Source organism: Zonotrichia albicollis, chromosome 13 (assembly GCF_047830755.1).
Source record: "Zonotrichia albicollis isolate bZonAlb1 chromosome 13, bZonAlb1.hap1, whole genome shotgun sequence".
Classification (NCBI taxonomy): Eukaryota; Metazoa; Chordata; class Aves; order Passeriformes; family Passerellidae; genus Zonotrichia; species Zonotrichia albicollis.
The window spans coordinates 784,668-805,698 of NC_133831.1; the positions used below are offsets into that span (position 1 = coordinate 784,668).

At 47.3% G+C, this 21,031-nt stretch overlaps 1 protein-coding gene across 5 annotated transcripts in view; it reads right to left on the bottom strand.

Annotated features, from left to right (window-relative positions):
- ZFHX3 (zinc finger homeobox 3) overlaps window positions 1–21,031 on the bottom strand; it is a 376,930-nt gene that overhangs the window by 232,888 nt on the left and 123,011 nt on the right. Inside the window, exon 1 of one of the 5 annotated variants that reach the window (XM_074550644.1) lies at window positions 20,598–20,736. The exons of 3 other annotated variants lie outside the window; for them this stretch is intronic. The gene's annotated coding sequence lies outside the window, so the exon portion shown is untranslated. Of the gene's footprint in view, window positions 1–13,406; window positions 13,612–20,597; window positions 20,737–21,031 lie in introns of those variants that run through there. One more of the 5 variants, XM_074550643.1, reaches the window with a different exon arrangement.

The window sequence follows — 21,031 nt, forward strand, 5'->3', positions numbered from 1 at the left end:
AATTTTCCTTCTGAAACTGCTCAGGTTTTTCCTACAGGTTTGTTTGCTGGGAATTAGCAACTATTTGTTTTGAGGGTAAAGCTGCCTTTTCTTATTTTTCTTTCTTTTTAGCTTTCTTTTTTTTGTTTCGATTGAAGGCCAGTGCCAGGCAGCCCCTTGATCCCTCCAGAGTTTGAAGAATGGAATCCAGACCCTTTCAGCTTTCTCTATGCAGCCATGGGTTTGCTCTCTTTTCTCTTTCAAGGTATTATGAGTTAAAATAGAAAAAAATTACCTGTGGGAGAAATTTCAAGAGAAAGCAGATACTGAGCAGCATCCCAGCACAGAATGACTCCAAAATGACTCCAAACAGGAAGTTAAATTCTCAGCTGCAGAAAGCAAGACCCAGTGGAACAGCAACAGCATTTCAGACAGGTCTGGAGAGATCTGTTCTGGGAGATCTGGGGACTGTTCATACCCATATCTCTGCTCATGATTAGAACTACTCATTAGAAGTTCTTTAAAAAGAAAATAAAGCCTTAATGCTTCCTTTGAAGTAAACAATTCAGAGCATTTGTAACAAACAAACTACCAGCAGAATCTGAGAGGGGTGAAAGCACTGCCTCTGGAAATGGCAAGGAAAAATCCCAAGTTACAAGAAAGTACATATTACTACATTAATTTTCATTGAGTTTTTGTTTTTAAAACATTTTTCACTGTCAGAATGAGAAAAAATCCTGAACAACAGGGCAGGGAAAAGCCCCAAAACGCAGCGGCCGAATACTGAACCAACGCTTCCCAAATAAAAGACATAAAACGATATTGCAGCAGATCATCCACAGAAATGTCAGAGAGACTGCAGGAGTTCTCAGGCACTGCCAGGCAGCAGGACCACGAGCACGGAGCCAGGACAGGGCGCTGTGCCTTGGGGAGCCACAGGCGGGGAGGAAGAGGAAGAGGAGCCGATGGCTGAGGGCTCCCAGGGCAGAGCAGGACGGCCCAGCTGCCCCAGGGCTGGACAGGGAGCTGCCAAAGCCAGGGGTTGCTTAAACAATAAAATCAAAAAACTGCAATGAGGTCAAAGTCTTCAGCCTTTCGATCCTCTCCCTGGTGCTGACAGACCGCCAAGCTATATGGACTCATCTTTAAATGTTTAAAGCATTAATGATGAGAAGCTACTCTGACAGATGGTATCTCTGCATTTTCTCATTACCAGGACCTCTGGTATCATCCTCCAGCACACAAAATTTATTTTGGAACTTCAGCTAGGCTTCTCCTCCAACATTGGGCCAAACCTTGAGAGAGCAGCTCCCAGGCATCTGCTTGAAGAAGATTTTAGTGCAAAATCTGAACGAGAACCTTAAATTCTAAGCACCTCGGAAGTCACAACGGACGTCTCAGGAGCATTATTTCCCAAGGCGCAGGCTGAGCCGGGGCAGGCACTGATGCTGGCAGGGCCTGGGGCTCCCTGCCAGAGGAGCAGCAGTGCCACAGCAGGGCTGCACCCCGGCGTCCCACCGAGGGATTAAACCAGCTTGCTGAGTCTTAAGGAAACAGAAATGAAATAAATACACAAATTAACAAACACTTCAAAGATAACACGGAAATCTCACCAGTTGCAGCACATGTCCACTCAGTTTCTTTTTTTTTTCCTGAGTGCCTTTTCCTTAGTAAAAGCCATCAAAGATCATTGTGAATTAGTAATAATTTTTTTTTAGCAGCATCGAAGAATTAAAGCGAGAGAAAGGGAAGGCATGCAAGGGAGAAAAGGAGGGAGAGAAAGAGAGAGGTTAAGCTCAAAGGCAGAGAGAGCGAAATGGACCAGATTATACAAAATTAAAAAGCAAATACGCACAGACAATTTGTGCCGAGTGATTGCAAGCAATTACAGTCCGGCTTTTCTGGAGGGAAAATTGGGGGGGGGAAGGTTATTTCAGCTTAAAAGGAGACTTTATTCATTCCTGATCAGCTTCTCCTACTATTCTCTCTTTTATTCTCGGATATCAATTTTAAAAAAAATCACCCTTCAGATGTTACATGTCTAACCCTGGGAATCCCACCCCTGGGCAGAGAGGGAGGATTTCAGCTTCCAATCGGTTCTTTCTATAGCCCTGAAAAAGCAATTTGCTCATAAAGGATAAAAAAAAAAAAAAAGGGAAGGGGGGGGGGGGCAGAAAGAAAGAAAAGGAGGGCAAAAAAGGGAAACCACAACAAGGGCACACGTTCCTCTTGGAGGAGAGCTTCAATTTTACTGTAATTGTCTGAAGAAGAGCTGCTTTGATCTGCAGAATTATTATTATGCTGCAAATGCTGGGCTGCTGATGTCCCAGCTGGGCTGGACACGAGGGGCCGGAGTCCCTCTGCAGGCTCTGGATCCCACGGCCATGGGGGCCCAGCAGGGATTGACCCGGGCTGGGGCAGCACAGGGCTCCCAGCAATCTGCCCTGGTGCCTCAGCCCCCTCCGAGCCCTCAGCAAGCACTGCAATGAGGCTCCTGGGCCTGTGCTGGAATTCCTGTCTCACAGCACCACCTGATTTGTTGGGAGTGCCTTCATTTCTAAATGCCAGCTGGATCAGGCCCTGTGCTGGAAACAGCTCCCTGCCCCGTGCCACACCAGGACCCGCAGCACAAGGCCACCAGCGTGGCTACAAGCAGCCAAAAAGGAATGCCGGTGCCTCAGAAATGCAGGATTTCCTCTCGTCCGCTCCTGCTGGCTGACATGTATCAGGATGCTTTCCATGCCCCGTATCAAGTCCTGAGTGCCCTGGGCTGCCATCAGAGGGGCTGGGTGCAGGTGCCCGTGTGTGGACAGAGCGCTCTTTGCACCCTCACCCTCCTCCATCCCTTTCCCTTCAAACATCCCAAACTTCTGCTGAAATTTCATCTGCAAAGCCCAGTTTGAGGTGAGGCACATCAACCGCATCCAGGCACTGGTGACAAGATATTGGCCACCAATACTATTGCAGCTCACTAAGAACAGAATAAAGATGTTGATATTTTATCAAATGAGGAAAGCACTTTACACCTAGGAAGTCGGAGATATGTTTGATCTTAAAATCTTCCCATTATTGTATATATTGTATATATTATATATATTATATATATTTCTATAAGTAAAGGTTTCTAAAATCTTATTTGTACAACTTGATACTGGTAACTGCCAGTCTGCCTTCACATGGAGAAGTCTATGAAAAATGATACAAATCATTTATTGAAGTCTCTAACATCTTTCTGAAATAGTTTGCCTGTAAAATATGCAGCACACCCAAAACACGCCGAGATGTGGCGTGACACAAACGATTTATTGGCATTAGTCTGGGCTGAGCCCCGTAAGTCACGCAGGGCCCCCCTTCCTGTGAGCATTGCCCTCATCCCACAGTCATCAATTACACCTTGACTCCACCACAGCCCAGCAGGAACCGTGTATCTATCTCAACTATAAACATACACGATTTTTCAGTCAAAGAGTAATAGGCAAATAGCTGGATTTCACTCATTTTGTGTTCTCCAGGTAGTAAAATAGACACATATTTAATGTACATACCCAAAAGTGCAGTGCCAATAAGTAGGGAGAGTCATATATCCCAGTTAGTTTATGGATGGCTGTATTTTATGGTTCTACTGCTAAAGCTGTATTTGCATGCATCTAAATATAGATAAATATCTGCAAAGCCAGAATCTGCAGACGTGAAATAGAGAACTGGATAAATGCAAGGCAAGACACATGATAAAAATAGTCTTTATTTCTAGATACAATTATGAGCTCTTGACTAAAATTACTACTTGGGTATAGGATACTGAGGCTATGCAGTGTCCCCTCGTGCTGATCCTGGAGCTTGCTGTTGGAGCTATCGCTCTTTTGTTTCATAATTTTGCTAATTGGTCATTAAGAAGTCTCTAATTCTAATTCCGCCTTTGCCAGCAACACACTGTGGGTCAGCAAGGAAATTAATCTGCCTCTATACCTCAGTTTCTCCAACTGCAATACAGGGAAACACAGATCCATCACCAGGTCCTGCAGGAGTTAATCTGTTAATGTTTGTATCAATCAAATTGTCAAGTGCTATTTAAGTGCTTATTATTACTCATACAATAATTCTCTCCTTCTGGGCTCTGTAGGTTTGTAAAAACCTCTTCCATCACACGTGAGGTTCGTTTGGGGCAGGGGAGATGATGTGGGCCCGGGGCTGGCCAAAGAGGGCTCTGTGGGTGGATTCCTCACACCAGGCGCCCCTGAGCACGGCTCACCACGCGTTCCTGACGCCTGCTCCTCTGCTGGGGGACCCCTGGTCCCTTCTGTGCCCCCACAGCCCCTCTGCCAGCTGCCCTGTGCCCCGGTCAGGGAGCTGGAGGAGCCTGAGGACACGTTTGTCTCCTGTGTCCCAGCAGCACTGCGGACATAACCTTGCAGGAGGAGCATCGTTCCCAGGAGACGGCCCTCGGGCAAGGCCTTCACCTCCCTTCAGCCTGTTCGTCCTCCTCCCACGCCCTCTCTTTTGGCCTGGAGGCACAAACTTAGGAGCTGCTCTGTTTACCCAGAGCATCCTTTGCTCCCACTGCTCCAGGGAGAAATTCCCTTTGCTCGGGATGCCTGGCTCTGAACCACCTCGCTGTGAGCTCCTGCTCTGGGGCCATGTGCTTTGGCCAGCTCCTGCACGTGGGCAGGAGGAAGGACAGACCTTTATTCTATGGAATCCGTGCTCTTTGTAACATTTGCCAGCACCAAAGGCATGCAGCATTCCAGGCACACGCCAGCTGGGATTGCTGGAGCCTGCCTGTGCTGGGAGCTTCTTTAAAAATATAGCAGCTTCTTTCTCATCTAGTCTGCTCCCAAAATGAATTCTCTCTACTGGCACCAGTGAAGCTAAATACAACTTATAAAATATTGAGCAGATCTTCATATGGAATGCAACTAAAAAAAAGTGACACTTTAATTATTATCTTTATGCTCCAGAAATATCCCATCAATATGAGGAGCAGATAATTCACAGCCACTGTTCCAAGCACTCTGCAGCACCAGGAGCTGCTCGTGCCTCATCCATACCGGGCACACAAACATCAGTGTATCCGTGCACGCAGCCTGTAGTTATTTATCAATTGTTTATGCAGCACTTAGTTATGAATGCATTTAATTTATAAACATTTATATTGTAGAGCACAAGATGATAAATTCAGAAGAAAAATACCGACTCAGAGCACGATCCCCCCGCCTCATTTAGCTGAGAGCTCTGTCCCCAGTCCAGGTGCCCCGACCTGGCCCTTCTGCCAGCAATCCCAAAGCCTGAGCCTTGGGAGGGGCAGTCTTCAGCAAAGCTCTTCTATGTGATGCTTTCCACAGCAGTCCTGAGCACACCAGCTCCGGCAGCCTCTGGGGCTCAGCTTGCCCAGTCCTCTGCCCGTGACTGATCCATGGGGACTCTGTGAGACCCTGGGGCTCTCTACATGTTAGCAAATTACACAGCTTCCAAATTATTTCTGTGTTTTCAAAATAAGCTGTTCTGTGTGCAAAACTGCAAACCCTTCAGTCAATCACACAATAAATAAATAAATGTCTGTCCATAGCTTACTAGTTAAAGAGCTAATTTCCCCATTGCTTCAGCATTGCCAGCTGCTTAAACCGAAAGTCCATCACTTTTGAAGGAAGACCTTTATCAGGAGGGTATTTTACCCCAATTTCTTTTCCTGCCCACTCTTTAGAGTACTTATCCAGAAGAGTTTAAATAAAACTGGTTTTTGTTTAAGCATATATATTTTTATGTTTTCTCAATGTGCTGGAACTTGACAGCACAGACCAAGCCATGGATGAGCCAACTTCGGTCATGTACACTTATCTTTCCTTAAAACTAAATATGCATTTTAAATAGCATCTTGAATTACAATCAACGTTTCTAATAATTTTTATCTCTTTTTCATTCTCTTAAATAGTTAGACCCAAATCATCCCTTAGTTTGAGTCTGAGCTTTCTGCCCCCAACGTTCTAAAATTATTTGAGGTATTTCTTCTCTTCTAGCAGCTCTGCCAGCTCCGTGTTTGTTCTTCACTTTCAAGGGTATTTTATTTATTTTCTTCACTTTCAGCTATTGAAGATGGCAAGAACAAATTTATATAATGAGCCTTAATAACAGTTTCTCCCATAAAGTTCCCTATTTATCTCCTATTGTAGTGGTTTAGAAAGCACAAAAATGATGGAAAAATACAGGTGTAGTGATAAATCTCTGGGACTGATGGTGAATAATTTAAAACAGCCTTTATCCACGGGGTGATGCTTGGAACTCTCCCACTCTGTGTGAACCTTTCCCAGTCACTCCAACTCCTCCTTCCACAACACTCACAGTAGTATCCCACTCATAGGATTTGTCACCACACACACGAATGAAACCCTGTTTGTTCCAAATCTGTCCCATCTCTTGGCCTGAGAGTCATCACCTTTCTCTCAATGTTTGTGACGACCTGAGTCAGTCTGGATCAGCTGCTTGGGGGGCACACACGTGCTGCCAGCATGCTCAGGACAGCTGAGTACCCCACAGGGGAAGGTTTCAAAGTTCTCAACAAAGGTTCTTCCTGGGCGTTCCTCTCACAAACACTGCTGAGGCAAATCAGAGACCCTGGGCAGCAGGAATGGCACTTCAGGGCCTCCCCAGCCCTGCCAGCAGCGTGAGCAGCCGCGGATCCCCCAGCGGGCACAGATGGGTACTCGCAGTGCCCCGGGCCCTCCCGGGCTCTGGGCAAGCAGCTGCACTCCGCGTTTGTGCTTTGTGCAGCACCACGTACACTCCACACCAACTAAGGCCATGTCAGCATTTTGTTCTTCGTTATTTACCCATTTTTAGAGGTGGTAAGAAATGACTCTAACAAGTGCTGCCTTTGCTCTGAAGGCCCCGGTGCAGAGAAGATGGAGCCCACAATTTATTCAGCTTTCTTATTTACAGACCTATCCACGGGCAGGTCAGAGTCCAGTGGAGCCCTGGCTCTATCCCCCTTTCCCTCCAGCACTAATTAGCAATGCAATCCCACAAAGAGTGAAGTTGCCCGAAACCTCCCCTCACTCACAATGATTTATGTTCAATTTGTACAAATGGAGAAAATGAGATTTCAAATTTCAATGCCATTTCTGCAATGAGGTGATTAAAAGAGAGAGAGGTATTGCGTTCTACTGTATAGAATATTGATCCCAGTGCTATTTTCCTTAGCAATAACCATTAGCTCAGTATTATTTGCAAACCTCTAATGTGAACCTGGAGATGTAATTTACATTTGTGCTTTACTTATTTGCTTTAACAAAACAACACAAAAGCTTTGGGTCTTTCAATCTATCCTTATTGTCAATAAAATTAGCAGTTCATAAAAAAATTAATGTATATGCAAAACCATCACTTCCTTGTAAACTGCACCAAGACTGTAAACGCTGCCCAGAACAAAAGGGAGATAAACTATTAAAAGGCTGCGGCCATTAACAAATTGAATCCCGACCAAATTAAGAGGAGCTCTCCTTTGTGCCCTCCCTTAATTTCCGGGCCCCTGGGAGCGCGGGGAAGTTTTGGCATGGCGGGGAGCGTCCCCAAGGAGCGGGGCGGTGACCGGGCGCGCGCGGCGGGGACGGCTCGGGCCGGGCACGCGCACGGGCACGCGCACGGCGCGCAGCGGGGTCGGGACGCGCGGGGACAGCGCGGGGACAGCGCGGGGAGCGGCGATTGTCACCCAGCCCCGGGCCGGGCACAGCCCCGGCTGCTGCTGCTCCCTCCACAGCCATCAGCTGCTGCTGCTGCTGCCCGGCAGAGTTCGGAAGATGAGAACAAGGAAAGAAGAGGGAGAAAGGGGAGAAAAAAGAAAAAGCTAATGACCCATAATTGCCATGATAGTGGAATAGGGCCCGGGCAGCTGTTTTACATTCCCGGTATGTATAGTATGCAAATATCTACAAAGGGCCGACACAGTTTCTCTATTGTGGATCCTGAGGGTAACCAAATTAGCCTTTGGCAACCATGGTAATTGGGAGGTGCTGTTCCCATTAGGAGTCCTGCAAATTATGAAGAAAAATGGACCAAAGGCTTTGTCACAAATAATAATGCTGAGAAGAAAAGAGCAGGCGGCCGGCTTTCCTTGCTTGCTTTTTTTTTTTTTTTTTTATTCCTACATTGTGTTGTTAATATCTCCCTGTTTAGTAATAAGAAAACAGTCCTCAGTGCCCTGCTGGACCCTCCTGGGCTTTCCACGGCCGTTCTGAGTTCTGGGAGCGCTAAGCACGGGACAGCAGCCGCAGCTGAGAGCTACCCGAGCAGAAGCGCCCGCGCTCAGGCAGAGCAGGGTGAGGCTGCCCGAGAGCCACCATTGCCATGAAAAGCCTGGAGCTGCTCCTCTCCTCCGCACAGGCCGGGAGCACCAGCCCCTCTCCTCCCTCCCCATCTCAGATGCACGCAGCTAAACACAGATTTGTTCTCTGAACCACCCAACTTAGCTGCACAAGAGGCTCCATTTCCCACTAATTATTTGAATTTGTCTTTCACTCTTCCCGCCTTCTTTGATCATTCCATAGTTCTCAATCCCAGCATGCAGAATCCTGTTTGATTGTTATGATCTACTAAAAAATTCACAACTGCCAACTTTTTGAGTGGAGCTCTCAGCTGTGACACCACGAGTCAATGCCAAAACCACGAAATGCTGCTGTCTCTAGCACTGCCAGAGCAGAGCTCACTGTTGTTGCCAGACCCTCGTGCCTGAGGTCCTGCTGAATTCCCCACACCGAGACACAGCCATGAGATCAGCCCACACGTGCCATCAGCCAGGGCCACCTAATGCTCCAGCCTCTCTTCTGCCCTGCACATCTCCAGAGTTTTGGAAAACATCCCACTTACAATGAAAATTAGGAAATGGTCTCACTTGCTTTTGTATTTCTTCCCTAAGTCAATGTTTTGCCTAACTGGCAGCATGAACAGTCCTTTCTCAAGGAACAGGAGAGCATCCAGGCCTTTTAATATCAAGGAGATTCAGAATGATCTCAGGAATCCACACAGACTTTAAAACCCAAATTGCTGAGTTTTATAAAAAAATATTTACAAAACAAGAGCAAAGAGCAATTGTGTTTTCATTTTTCATGCCAGGACAAACTCTTCACCTTACAACTGTTGCAGCACAAGCCTTAAGTCCATATCTTTATTTTTTCATGGTTTCCCCTCAGGGCCTCTTTAAAGAGCCGGCAGAAGAGTCACTTCCCCGCTGGTGCAGTTGGCACGACTGCAAGTGTACTTAAAGTTTGCGTCTGATCAGGTTATGTGTATTGGATCTGAAACCAGTTAGTCAATTCTTGCCGGTCCCTAAGTGGCGATTTGTGGTAATGTCTACATCAATACTCACAGAGCTGCGAGCTGCTTTACGTAAAGCAAATGTCTGCAGGATGGAGGGGCTGTGGCTTAATGGAGCTGCGGCTGAGCAGGAGCCTCAGAGGCAGCTCCAGTGCTGCCCTGGGAGGCCCAGCCATCCTTCACCCACCTGTGCCTGTGCCAGGGCAGCCTCACTCTGTGCCCTGTGCCCACCCCTCAGGGCAGGAGCAGGAGCCTCAGAGGCAGCTCCAGCGCTGCCCTGCAAGGCCCAGCCATCCTTCACCCACCTGTGCCAGGGCAGCCTCACTCTGTGCCCACCCGCCCCTCGGGTTGGCACCTGCCAGGCCCAGCTCTGGTCCATCCCAAATATTCCTTCTCCCTTTCCAGCACCAGTCCTGATCCCTGCTCCTGCATTTCCTTACCCCTGGGCTCCAGAGGGTGGATACAGGGCACAAATTAGAAACGGCAGAAGGCCAAGAAAACAAACCAACCAACAACTCCACACCAAAGCAAAGTGCAACAGAAAATTAGAGAAGGATAAAAGATGTTATAGCATGAGAAAATTATGATTAATGAAAAAGCAGGAGGTGGCTACTGTTCAAACTACAAACAACAGAGAACAACTCTGAGCAATAAACAACATTGAATTAGGCTTTTTCAATAACAGTTTTTTCTTTAGTATTTCTCTCTTTGGTGGCAAACAAAACACAAACCCTTGAGAGCAAGGATTGTCTTTGTTTGAGAAATGCACAGCAACAGAAGCGACCTCTGCGCGGCCTCGGGCACGAGTGACCTGCACACGCCCACAGGTGTGTTTGTGTTTGTGTTGTGTTGTGTTCTGGGACGGCTGCCCTGCAGGGCCAGGGCTCTGGGAGATGCCCACAGACGTGGGGAGAACACGAGCCAGCTCCTGTCACACCCCACCTCTCCTGCACATTGCTGCTTCTGCTTGGAATGGAGTAAAAAGGCCGTGACTTCCACAGCAGCTACACAACAATTTACACCTTGTAAGTAATTTAAATACACTGCCTGAAGTGTAAAATCTGGGAACTGTCAGCAAACCTCAACTTGGCAAAAATCATTGCTATTTATTACAGTAAAGTGCTTTCTGTATGGCAAGAGCTGGCTCTGATACATCACATCTCAAACAAAAATACAGAATAAATGATCTCCCAAGATTGCTTACAATCTGTTTCCCAAGACTTTACAAAGAAGAACAGCAGAGCACAAACCCTGTGGAGCAGCCCTGCCAGTGCACCCCTTTGGAGCACACAAATTCCTACTCTGCACCAACATGCAACAAGCCCCTGTGCTCCAAGCTGCCCCAGTAGGGAAGATACTACTTCAGACCCTCAGTCACACCATCTAAGACTTGATTTCCAACAAACAACAAAATCACCAGAAAAAAAATAAACCTCATTTGCCAAACTACAGCAAAGAAAATATTCCCAAATCTACCAAATCTCTGCACCCTCAGTTCTTCCACACAGGCAAAGAGGGTTTGAGCAGTGTCATTCAGGGGGGTTGCAAACTACACCTTCACTTTCTAACGAGGAGACAGTTGTTTTGGGAGGAAAGGGAAGGCTAGAAACACTGTTTATTTACACAAACAATTTTCCTTAGAAGGGAACAATCACTGACCCTCTCTCTTTGGAAGTTGCCATCGATGTCAGTGGGAGAGCAGGTCAGGCTGAGCAGGACCAGCCCCTGTGGAAGGCTCCAACAAGAGCAAGGGGAGAGAAGCAGAGATGCTTGTCCAGGAGCAGGTACTACAAGCAGCAGTGTTTGTTTATGGCAGAGACATTTTAAACTGATCTGACTGATGCAGGTCTGGAGCCAGCAGTGCTTTGTTACTGCTTTTGGGGTTCACTTCAGTTTTCTACTCAATTTTGTTCTTCTTTCTAGATCAAACAGAAAATGATTGGCAGGAATCCTGTAAATCTGAAAGGATGCTTGTTTATTTGCCACATTTTTCTCCTACATTTTCAGAGATTAGTGGATGTAATATTTTAATGCTATGGCATACATTTGCATGGGAGGGAGAGCTCTTACATTTACACACTTAGAGTGTGTGTGATCACAATATCCACATGATTAGATACAAGGACATGTGGTGAAATGCACTTAACACAAGCCTGTTTGGGGCTCAGGGCCAGCTCTACCCAGTGAGATGCAACAGCCAAGTCTGGATTTTTCGCCAGAAAAGAGAGAAAATCTGTACTTCTAACAGATCTGGTATCTTCCTTCTGTTTCTGAGAAATAAGTTTGAAGGTCCTTATTCCCTGAAAAGTAAGTTTAAGATTTGGGTGTTTTAGGATCAAAAAACATTAATTTGTTTTAAAGACTTGTTAAACAAAAAAAATTCAATTTCTAACTTTTTTATCCAAGTTGCATTATGGCAGGTTACGTGGTAGATTTATGGGACAGAAAGGGACTTTATAAAATGCTTAAATACATATTAAAAGAAGAAAAATCATTAAACTATAATAGTCAAAATAAGGTTAAATCAAATCTAAAGCACATCTCAGTAATTTTCTTCATGAAGCCTATGCAGGCATCAGTACTTCTGCTAATGACACAGAAAGGAAAAAGACAGAAGAAAAAGTGGGATATATGGAATATTCTGGAACAAAGAAAATAGAGATATAGTTACTACAAAGGTTACTGTATATTTATTGTCGAGGCTGGAGTCCATCACTAGGAAGCCTCGAACCTGTGGGGTCCTCACCCATGCTGGACTCCAAGAGCCCACACTGTCCTGCCTCTTCTTTCCCCCTTGGAAAGGACAGAGCAGTTTTCCTAATTCAGGCCGCCTCTCTGCTCAAAAAAAAATCATGGGTGGGATTTATTCCCGGAGATTAAATGACCAAAGATTGTCCTGCAGAAGAACCATAAAACAGGCTGCACACAAAAGATAAAGGTTACCCAGAAAAATGGTTGAGCACTTCAGAAACATGAGAGAGGACCAACACTTGGTTTGCTTGGTTTTTGTTTAATGTATAGAATCCCAGATTGTTAAGGTGGGAAAAAACCTTTAGGATCATGAAGTTCAAACTCAGCAGGACCACCATGTTCACTATCAAACTCTCAGCTACAAGCAGCTGAATGACTTTGGGCCATTTCTGACTGAAATCGTTGGGTTTTGCCATTGCTGGGTTCCCACCTGCTCATAGCTTGGCCGTGGTCCCACACTCCCTGAGAAGGGATGGACACCCTTTGGGAAAAGGCTGGAATGTTTGTCCCACAGCAGTCTCTGCCTGGGACCAAGGAGTTTGGCAAATCACTGCCTCAGATCGGGACTCATGGGATGAACTTCAGTTCCTTCCCAATCTTAGCCCTTCCAGCCGTCACGCAACACCAAGTCACAACACCGAATGGGCTTTGACCATCATCACAGAGTGGGAGCAGAGGGAGAACCCTGCCAAGACCCTGGCAGGCTTGCTCAGTCCTTATGCCCATAGAAATGGTGTTGGAGGCAACAAAAAACCCCACAAGCTCATTCCTTTCACTGAGTGGGAAAGGAAAATGTCCCTCATTTACTCACCCAGAGCTCACAGTCATTCTGTTTCCCAAATACCATATTAGAAAAAACAAATAAACAAAATAACTATCCTTTTATTAAATTCAAGGACGGGTTATAATTGATTAAAAAATAAGAGAAAGGACTTTGGTTATGGAAATTTCAAGTGTCTCTCCCTCCTCATGTCCTTTCTGTCTCTGGAATAACAACTCCTATCCCTGCTGGCAACGTTCCTCTCTTTTCACCAGAGATGTGACACGGGACAGCTGGGAAGAGGAGAGTAGCAGCCTGACCTGCACCAGGTCACTCCCCTCTGGTCACTGGGCAATTCAACCAAGTATTCGAGCAGGAAAATGCTCTTTTCCCCCCTTTTTTAAATAGTATGACTAAATCTGTCTGGGAGGTCATCTCCTTCGGCAAAACCAACCCAAGAGTGACAGTATTCACTGTGAAAAAAGACTGCAATGGTTTAAAAACAACCAACCAACCAAACCAAAGCAACTTTAAAAAAAATCAAGCTGAAAGAGCAAAACGAAATACCTAAGGGGGGCCTGGGCCGAGCAAAGACAAAGCAATGGACTGGACCCACCTGGAGAGCAAGGCTGGGTGCTTGGTGGCGGGAGGAAGGTCCGCTCGGGCGCATGTGGCTGGAGAGCGTCTGCGGCCGCGCCGGAGCCGCGCCGAGCGCTCCACGTCTGCCCACGGCCCCGGCACGCCGTGGAGATTGGCTGCCGAGCCTGCCGGGAGGGGGGACCCACTGCAAGCTGCTGGGGGGATCTGCCTGCCTGGGGACAGGGGCTTCCGAGTTTTTATTTTATTTCTTTATTTTATAAGCTACATACATGGAATGCAAAACCTCCATTTATTCCTTCTGGGTCATATGAGGGAGCCACTGGCGAAGATAATAATATATGAAGCAAGAGAACGAGAGGGAGAAAGAGGGAGGGAGGGGAGGGAAGGAGGGAGGAAGGGAGAGAGAAGCAAAAGGCTTTCTATTATTCGGGACACTGGTGATGCACACTGAGGCAGTTGGAAGATTAAATTAAGTATTATATCTGCTGACCCCATTGCCATGGTTACCGGACAGCGGAAAATATTAATCAAGCCAAGCCTTTTCAGCTGAACATACCAGAAAAAAATGCTAAATATAAATATATATGTACATATTTGCTGCTCTGCCATGCTAATGTGGGCTGCCAGCAACCAAACCACCTGATATCACAGAGATAAACAAATTTAAAATATCCTTGCCGCACAAGAAGGCTGACGTCAGCGTGGCGAGCGCAGCGCGAGGACGGGGCTGCAGCGCTCGCTCGCCCTTCAGCCGATTAGAGAGGGAATTTCAATAAGGAATGGCGACATCTTGCTGGGTGCCTCAGCTGAGGAGGCTTTCAGGGCTCTCATCCCAATGGGAAGAGAGGGACAGAGGACGGGCCATGAGCCGGCTCTGCCGTGCAGAGCCCTGGTGCCACATCCAGACCGCACACCTCCCATGGGGAATTAAAGCAATTCCCACCCACTTGGGGTTCACCATCAAACCGCAGTGGTGCTCAGAGGAGCCGCTGCTGCAGTGGATTGGCCCTGGGGAGGGATTCTGTGTGAGCAGGTGACCGGCAGGTCGCTGCCCTCCCGCAGGTGGGACAGACACAGGACCCCCCCAGTGACACAGTGACAGCTGAGGGGACACAGCCAACGCTCAGAGAGCACAGCCAGGCTCTCAGAGGGTGTCATGGCACTGCTGAAGCCCCAGGCCAGGCTGCGCCTACAGCCAAGGCCCTCCCAGGGTGGGAGCAGGTCCCTTTGCAAGGAATCTCTTCAGGTTTTTGCAAAGGGCAAGGTGCAGTCAAACCAAACCCAGGTGAATAACAATCTTGATACTGAACTACTGCCATTTTTGAACTCCAATCTTAAACACAGAAATGGGAACAACAAGACAAAATAATCTGTCCTTTTTCATACAGTAAATCATTGGCATAACTAAAAAGGAAACAAACTCCTCATTCTCTGCTCTAACCACACTCTAAAAAAGCACGTCCATACAAAGACAGTATTTCCTCCCAGTCACCATCTTCATTTTTGCCTTGTTGCTTGTTTTTGTCTGTATTTTACAGGAACGTTTCATGTGGCTGCTGCTGACTTGCGTAATTTTCCCTGAGGTATTCAAGCCAGCAGAACACTGAGGTGACAACACATCCTTTGTTGTGTCCTACCCACACATGGAGGTGGTAGAGATGAGAAACAGGAAAAAACTGAAAAATAAAGGAATAATAAGCCACTAGACCCTATGAGAAGACCAGGCATTTTAAAGGAGTCTGTGATGGAAGCAAGCAATATTTGTCAAGGGAAGCTGTGGCTGCCCCTGATCCCTGGCAGTGCCGAAGGCCGGGCCGGCCGGGGCTTGGAACAACCTGGGACGGTGGAAGGTGTCCCTGCCATGGCAGGGGTGGGATGAGATGAATTTTAAGGTCCTTTCCCACCCAAACCATTCTGGGATTCTATGAATACTTTATTAGATGTACTTTATACCAGTTCTGCAGGGCTGGATATATACCAGCCTTCTCAAAATCTAGCAGCCTGAGCTCACCAATACAAATATACATATAAAATACTGTATAGATTATACAAAACAAATGTTCTGGTTCATTTACAGTTCTGTAAAAGCAGAGCCAAATCTACTGAAGGCATAAACAAGGACATCTATTTAATTTTTAAAATGTTAATGAAGAATGAGATTGTTATTTGTTCTCGGTCTATTTTGTGATTTTAGCCAATAGTTCCAGTGATAATTATCAACTGTTTATATTTAGATAAAAGCAGCCCATATGGCAACAGCAGAACAATCTGATGTTTAGATCCTCAGCTACATATTTTCTATAAATAATATGATTGAATAACTGTAACAAATTATTTCATCAGTCTAAAAGCAGATACCAATATATAACAACTAAGAAAGCCATTTACTCATTATCGGCAAATAATAAATACCTTCCCAAGTACATTTAACACTTAGGAAAAGACAAAAATATAACAATACAGATATTAACCCATAAATGCTTACATCAATGTATCTTAACATTTACTTCTTCATTTCCTTGGACACACAGACAGTATTATGTGGGTCTTATAGTAATTAAAGGGTCTGCCTAATTTTGCGCACAAATGTGCATGATTGCGTGATGTGTTTGTACCCAAATCTTATCAAATCCCAAGCCTATGGAAGCTGCCCTGCCCATTTCTCACACTGCAAACCTCAGGAACGCCCTGCTGAAGGGAGCTCGATGCTGGAGCCAACGCCACGGCGGCGGCCGCAGAGAGGGGCTCAGGGCCCGGGCGGGCTCCAGGCTGCAGAGCCCTTCTCCTTCTCCTGCTCACACAAAGGAGCTCCCGGGCCGGGGCAGCCGCGCGGGGCCTGCCCAGCCAGCGCTTCCCGGAGGGAAAATGATTGCGGCACAATGGCCGGCACGGCCAGCTTAGGGCAGCTGTGTCATATAAATTGTCAGCAATGACCATAAGCACTCAGAGAAACAATTTAATTCCTCACTCCCGCCATCATGGGCTGATATATTCTTTCAAGGTCATTACCCAAGGCTAGGAGGGTCGCGTGATTAACGAGTGACACGTCCAACGAGGGCGGCTGTGCCTGAGCAGGCCTTATATTAATTAGACAGAAGTGCTGAAAAATAAATGGTGCCTGGCAAGGAGGGGCCAGACTCACACCTCCATGGTTGTGCACCTCCCCAAACTCCCTGCCACCATCCTGCTCCTTCAACCTGCCACCACATCCCGGCAATTCACGAGCAGGATACACAAAAGATGCTTCTTTCCTCATTTAAATTACTTGGGCTCTCACCCCAACTTTTTGAGCCTTTGGTTTATGCTTTTCTACCTTCTTGCCATAAGTTACTGACTTATACTGCATGGAAGCACAAAAGACTGCTGTTCACAATGTGACTACTGTTCACAATGTTTGCATCTTCAGAGCAAATCTAAAATTAAAAAAAATCCCAAGGCTTGCAGGTTTGTGCCAGGCATTGGAGAGACCCAGAGCAGCACCAGAACACACACTGGCTTACCATCAGCAATAACTGGGCTCCAGAACCCCTGAGCAGGCCAGGCTTTCCAAAGCAGTAAGGCACCCTCTGATAACCCTCTCTCCAGGGCTCTGGGACAGCGAGCCTGCTGTGCCACCCCAACTCATGCGATGCTACGGAACCAGGAGAGATGGCTCTCAGCAGAGATCCAGCTCAGGACTAGCTAGACTTGTCATTCAGAGAAAATGTCTTTGGACACCACCTCAATCTCCAATGTCCCCCCCAAAGACCTGGAAACCAGCCTGCTCACTCGAGCCCACAGCACACTGAACTGGGCTTGGTGTAGCTGTTCCAACAGAAAGAGGGAACCCACTTCATTTTCACCATGTTGGAGGTGCTGCCAACAGCTCTGTCTGAGGTTTATGAGTCAATAGAAAAGCACATTTCAACAAAGAGAGAGTACTCCAGATCTGCCTGAGCAAGATGGATCCAATCCTCCAAGATTCTCAGCACTCACAGCTTCAACTGCCCTAAATGAAGCCACCTCAGCAGCTCTGCAAGATTACTGTCAAGCATTGTGGATATTCAGCTGTTCCCCACAGCACTGCGACACCTTCCAGCTGCCCAGTGCTGGAAACCAGGACTCCTTCTGGTGTTTTACCTTACAATGGTTACATGTCCTCAGCCCCAGCCAAGATTTTGGTGACACAAATCACTCACCCCTGGCAGCAGCGCCTGGCCTGCAGACAGCTCCGAGAATCTGACATCCTCAATGAACCTCGCCCCAGCAGCCCCTCGCAGCATTCCTGAGGCAGAGGAACCCCCGTGGCTCCATTCTGTAACACGTTCCCAGCCCTTCCCTGGTGGCTCTGCCCAGAGTGGGGAGCAGCCAGACCAGTGCCCGCCCCCCACAGGTGTCCCTGATCTCCGCTAATCACCATCAATTAACTCCCTAACTCACCACACCTGTGTTTTGCAGAGCCTGCATTTTCTATGTCCAATACACTATGACAAAAAGAAATCATAAAGCGCAAGTTAAATGTGAGCAGCAGTTTTTTAGGGTGTCATTGGCCTAATGACACCCAGTGGCTTTCCCTGTTCTCACTACACAGACACAAAAAACAGCAGGAAAGAAAACCAAAACTCTGCCCTAACCACTAACTTTTGATCATCACCTGCTTCTTATATTCCACCATAAAGGGTTCCAAGACATTTCCCTGGGAATGTCTGTTGGAAAGGAGCCAACACCTGAGAAAGGGAACTGAGACAAAAACCCAAACACCTGCGGCTAGGTGGTTAATAAGATTCAAAAAATAATTTATTTTTTAATCCAAAGTTCCACCTTATTTTCCAGCAGCATTCAGATTGATGTCTTTCCTCCTCCTGAAAAAAATGATTAACAAGAAATCCCCCCGCCCACCGCCAATTTACACCTCAGCCCAGCTGCCCCACTTGTGTCAGCAGCAGAGGCACAGGTGGGTCAGCAGCTCTGGGACCACTGCTGGCTGTGGGGCCAGCAGGTGCTCGGCTCTTGGGGCACCTCCACAACAAAGACCAGCCAATGTTAGTGCGGATGAAATCCAGCAAACAGATAATTACATAGAATGTGTATCAGGAATGAATAATAACTATCAATTAACCTGGTTACTACAGAAATAAAAACTGAACATTCTCCAGGACCCCAGGCTGCTGCTCATCACCTGAGGCAAAGGTTCTCTCTTTCCCTCTCTGCCTTTGAGGCTCCCAAGCTCAGGGCAGTCCTGAGCAGCCATGGGTCACCTGTCACAGGTGGAGCTTCCCTGGTGTCCCCAACCCTGCAGCTCAGGAAGGGGTGGCAAGAGCAGGAGTGCTGCCTGTGCAGGTACACAGGGAACACACATGTACACACGCAGGTAACACACACGTACACAGGTAACACACACGTACACACACAGGTAACACACACATGCACAGGTAACACACACAGGTAACACACACGTACACAGGTAACGCACACAGGTGACACACACATGCACAGGTAACACACAGGTAACGCACACAGGTAACACACACGTACACAGGTACACGCACACAGGTGACACACACATGCACAGGTAACACACAGGTAACGCACACAGGTAACACACACATGCACAGGTAACACACACGTACACACACAGGTAACACACACATGTACACAGGTAACACACACAGGTAACACACATGTACACAGGTAACGCGCACAGGTAACACACACATGCACAGGTAACACACATGTACACACACAGGTAACACATACGTACACAGGTACACGCACACAGGTAACATATACACAGAGGTAACACACAAGTACATATGTGACACACACACGGAGGTACACACACACAGGTAACACACACACCCAGGTACACACATGTACACAGGTAACCTGCACAGGTAACACACACACAGGCACACACTCACATGTGACACACACGTACGCACACGGTACATGCACACAGGGAACTCACACACCCCTGTACACACATGTAACACACAGGTACACACTCACATGCACACCTGTAACACACATGCCACAGGCACACATGGACACACACATGGCAACCAGGACCATCTGCACACGGGAACAACAGCCAAACTCCACGTTCCCCTGGGCCTGGCTGCCTTTCCCACCTCAAGGAGTGCCCGTGGGTTTGGCAGGTACAAAAGCACTCTCCAGCCTTTTCCACCTCCCCAGGAGTGACCACTAGGAATTTGATTTGAATTTTTTTTTTTTGGCATTTCTGTAATTTAATTTTGGATTACCTAGAAACAAGAAAACTGAAAAGAAAGAAAATGTGAAAAGGTTCCCCCTAGAACCTTTTTATTACATGGGGTTATGACTTGGAGCTGGTTACCCTCTTTGATACTTCCCTACTCTTAAATTGCTGCATTTTTGGCCCTTCCTCATAAGACTCATCTTCATGTCCATAAATTGCACCGCCTTGGAAATCTGGTGGGAAGAACTGAGGTTAAATCCCACTCTCTCCTCAATTTCTGTCCTCCATCGCCGACATCAGGTTGGATGCAGGATGAGTTATGGTGGAGGCAGAGCAGTTTGCAGGATTTCCAGGAGCTGCACACCCCAAGCGGTGAGTGCACCGTGTGTGGGGTACAGATGTGACCCCCAGATGTGCTGCAGCTCCCACCAGTCCCAGCCTGCAAGCCCAGCTCACACACACAGAGCCACTCCACGCGCTCACACATGATCCTGCAGTATCCCAACACATCAGCACAAGGTTGGATTCATTTCCCAGGCGCCTGATGCTGAAGCTCTGCCGACACATTCCCTGCAAAGCTCAGGACAGCCATTTGAGCAGTGGTTTTTTAGCACCAGCACCATCACCACAAGCAACGTTCCCCGGCCTTACGCCACACAAAGGCCAACATTAATTACAGAGGCCAGGAAAGAAAGATTCCTCCCTTTCCATTCCAGTCCTTCCCTCCCAGTAACACCCCATTTTCCTGCACATCTGGGAAATGGGAACAGCACTGGGCACCGCAAGGTGGGCAGTTCAGGTGGAAAGCTGACTCTCGGGCTATTTTTAATGTCTTCCCTGTGTATCCATTTATGTTCCATCTATTTAAGTGCGTGTGAGTTTACGTGTTAATGCCTGCTCACATCCAGGAGAAAAATACACAGTACGGTTAGGCAAATACATGGAAATACAGACAGAATCCAATTGCTCTGGCAGACCACACAAAGGCTAAGAAATGAAAAATGCACTCACGCCCTCTGACACCCTGGCCGAGTGCACCGCGAGAGCTCTCGTGGTGGGGACTGAAGGCTGGCTGCTGGCTCCCTCTCTCTCCCTCTCCCTTTTCTGCTAAGGAGACACTTTGAGCGCCGGGATTGCTCACAATCTGGCTCTGTGATCCACATGCAGGACTGGTAATATGCCTGCTATTTCCCTCTCTCTCCCCCATCAAACCTCCCCCCCATCGCTCTTGTTCTCATGTTCAGTGGTTATTTTAGCTTAATGCTGTGACATCACAGCTCGCTCAGTGAGTAAAGCCCCGGCTGTGAATACAGAGCGCGGCTCCACTGATCACCTCCCAGCGATGGGATTTAGCCAGCTTTGGTATTTAGCGCTCGTCCCCAAGCAGAGGATGCTCCGTCCTGGCGCAGCTCCGCGTGCGTTCCGCGGTGCTTGGCACAGCCCTG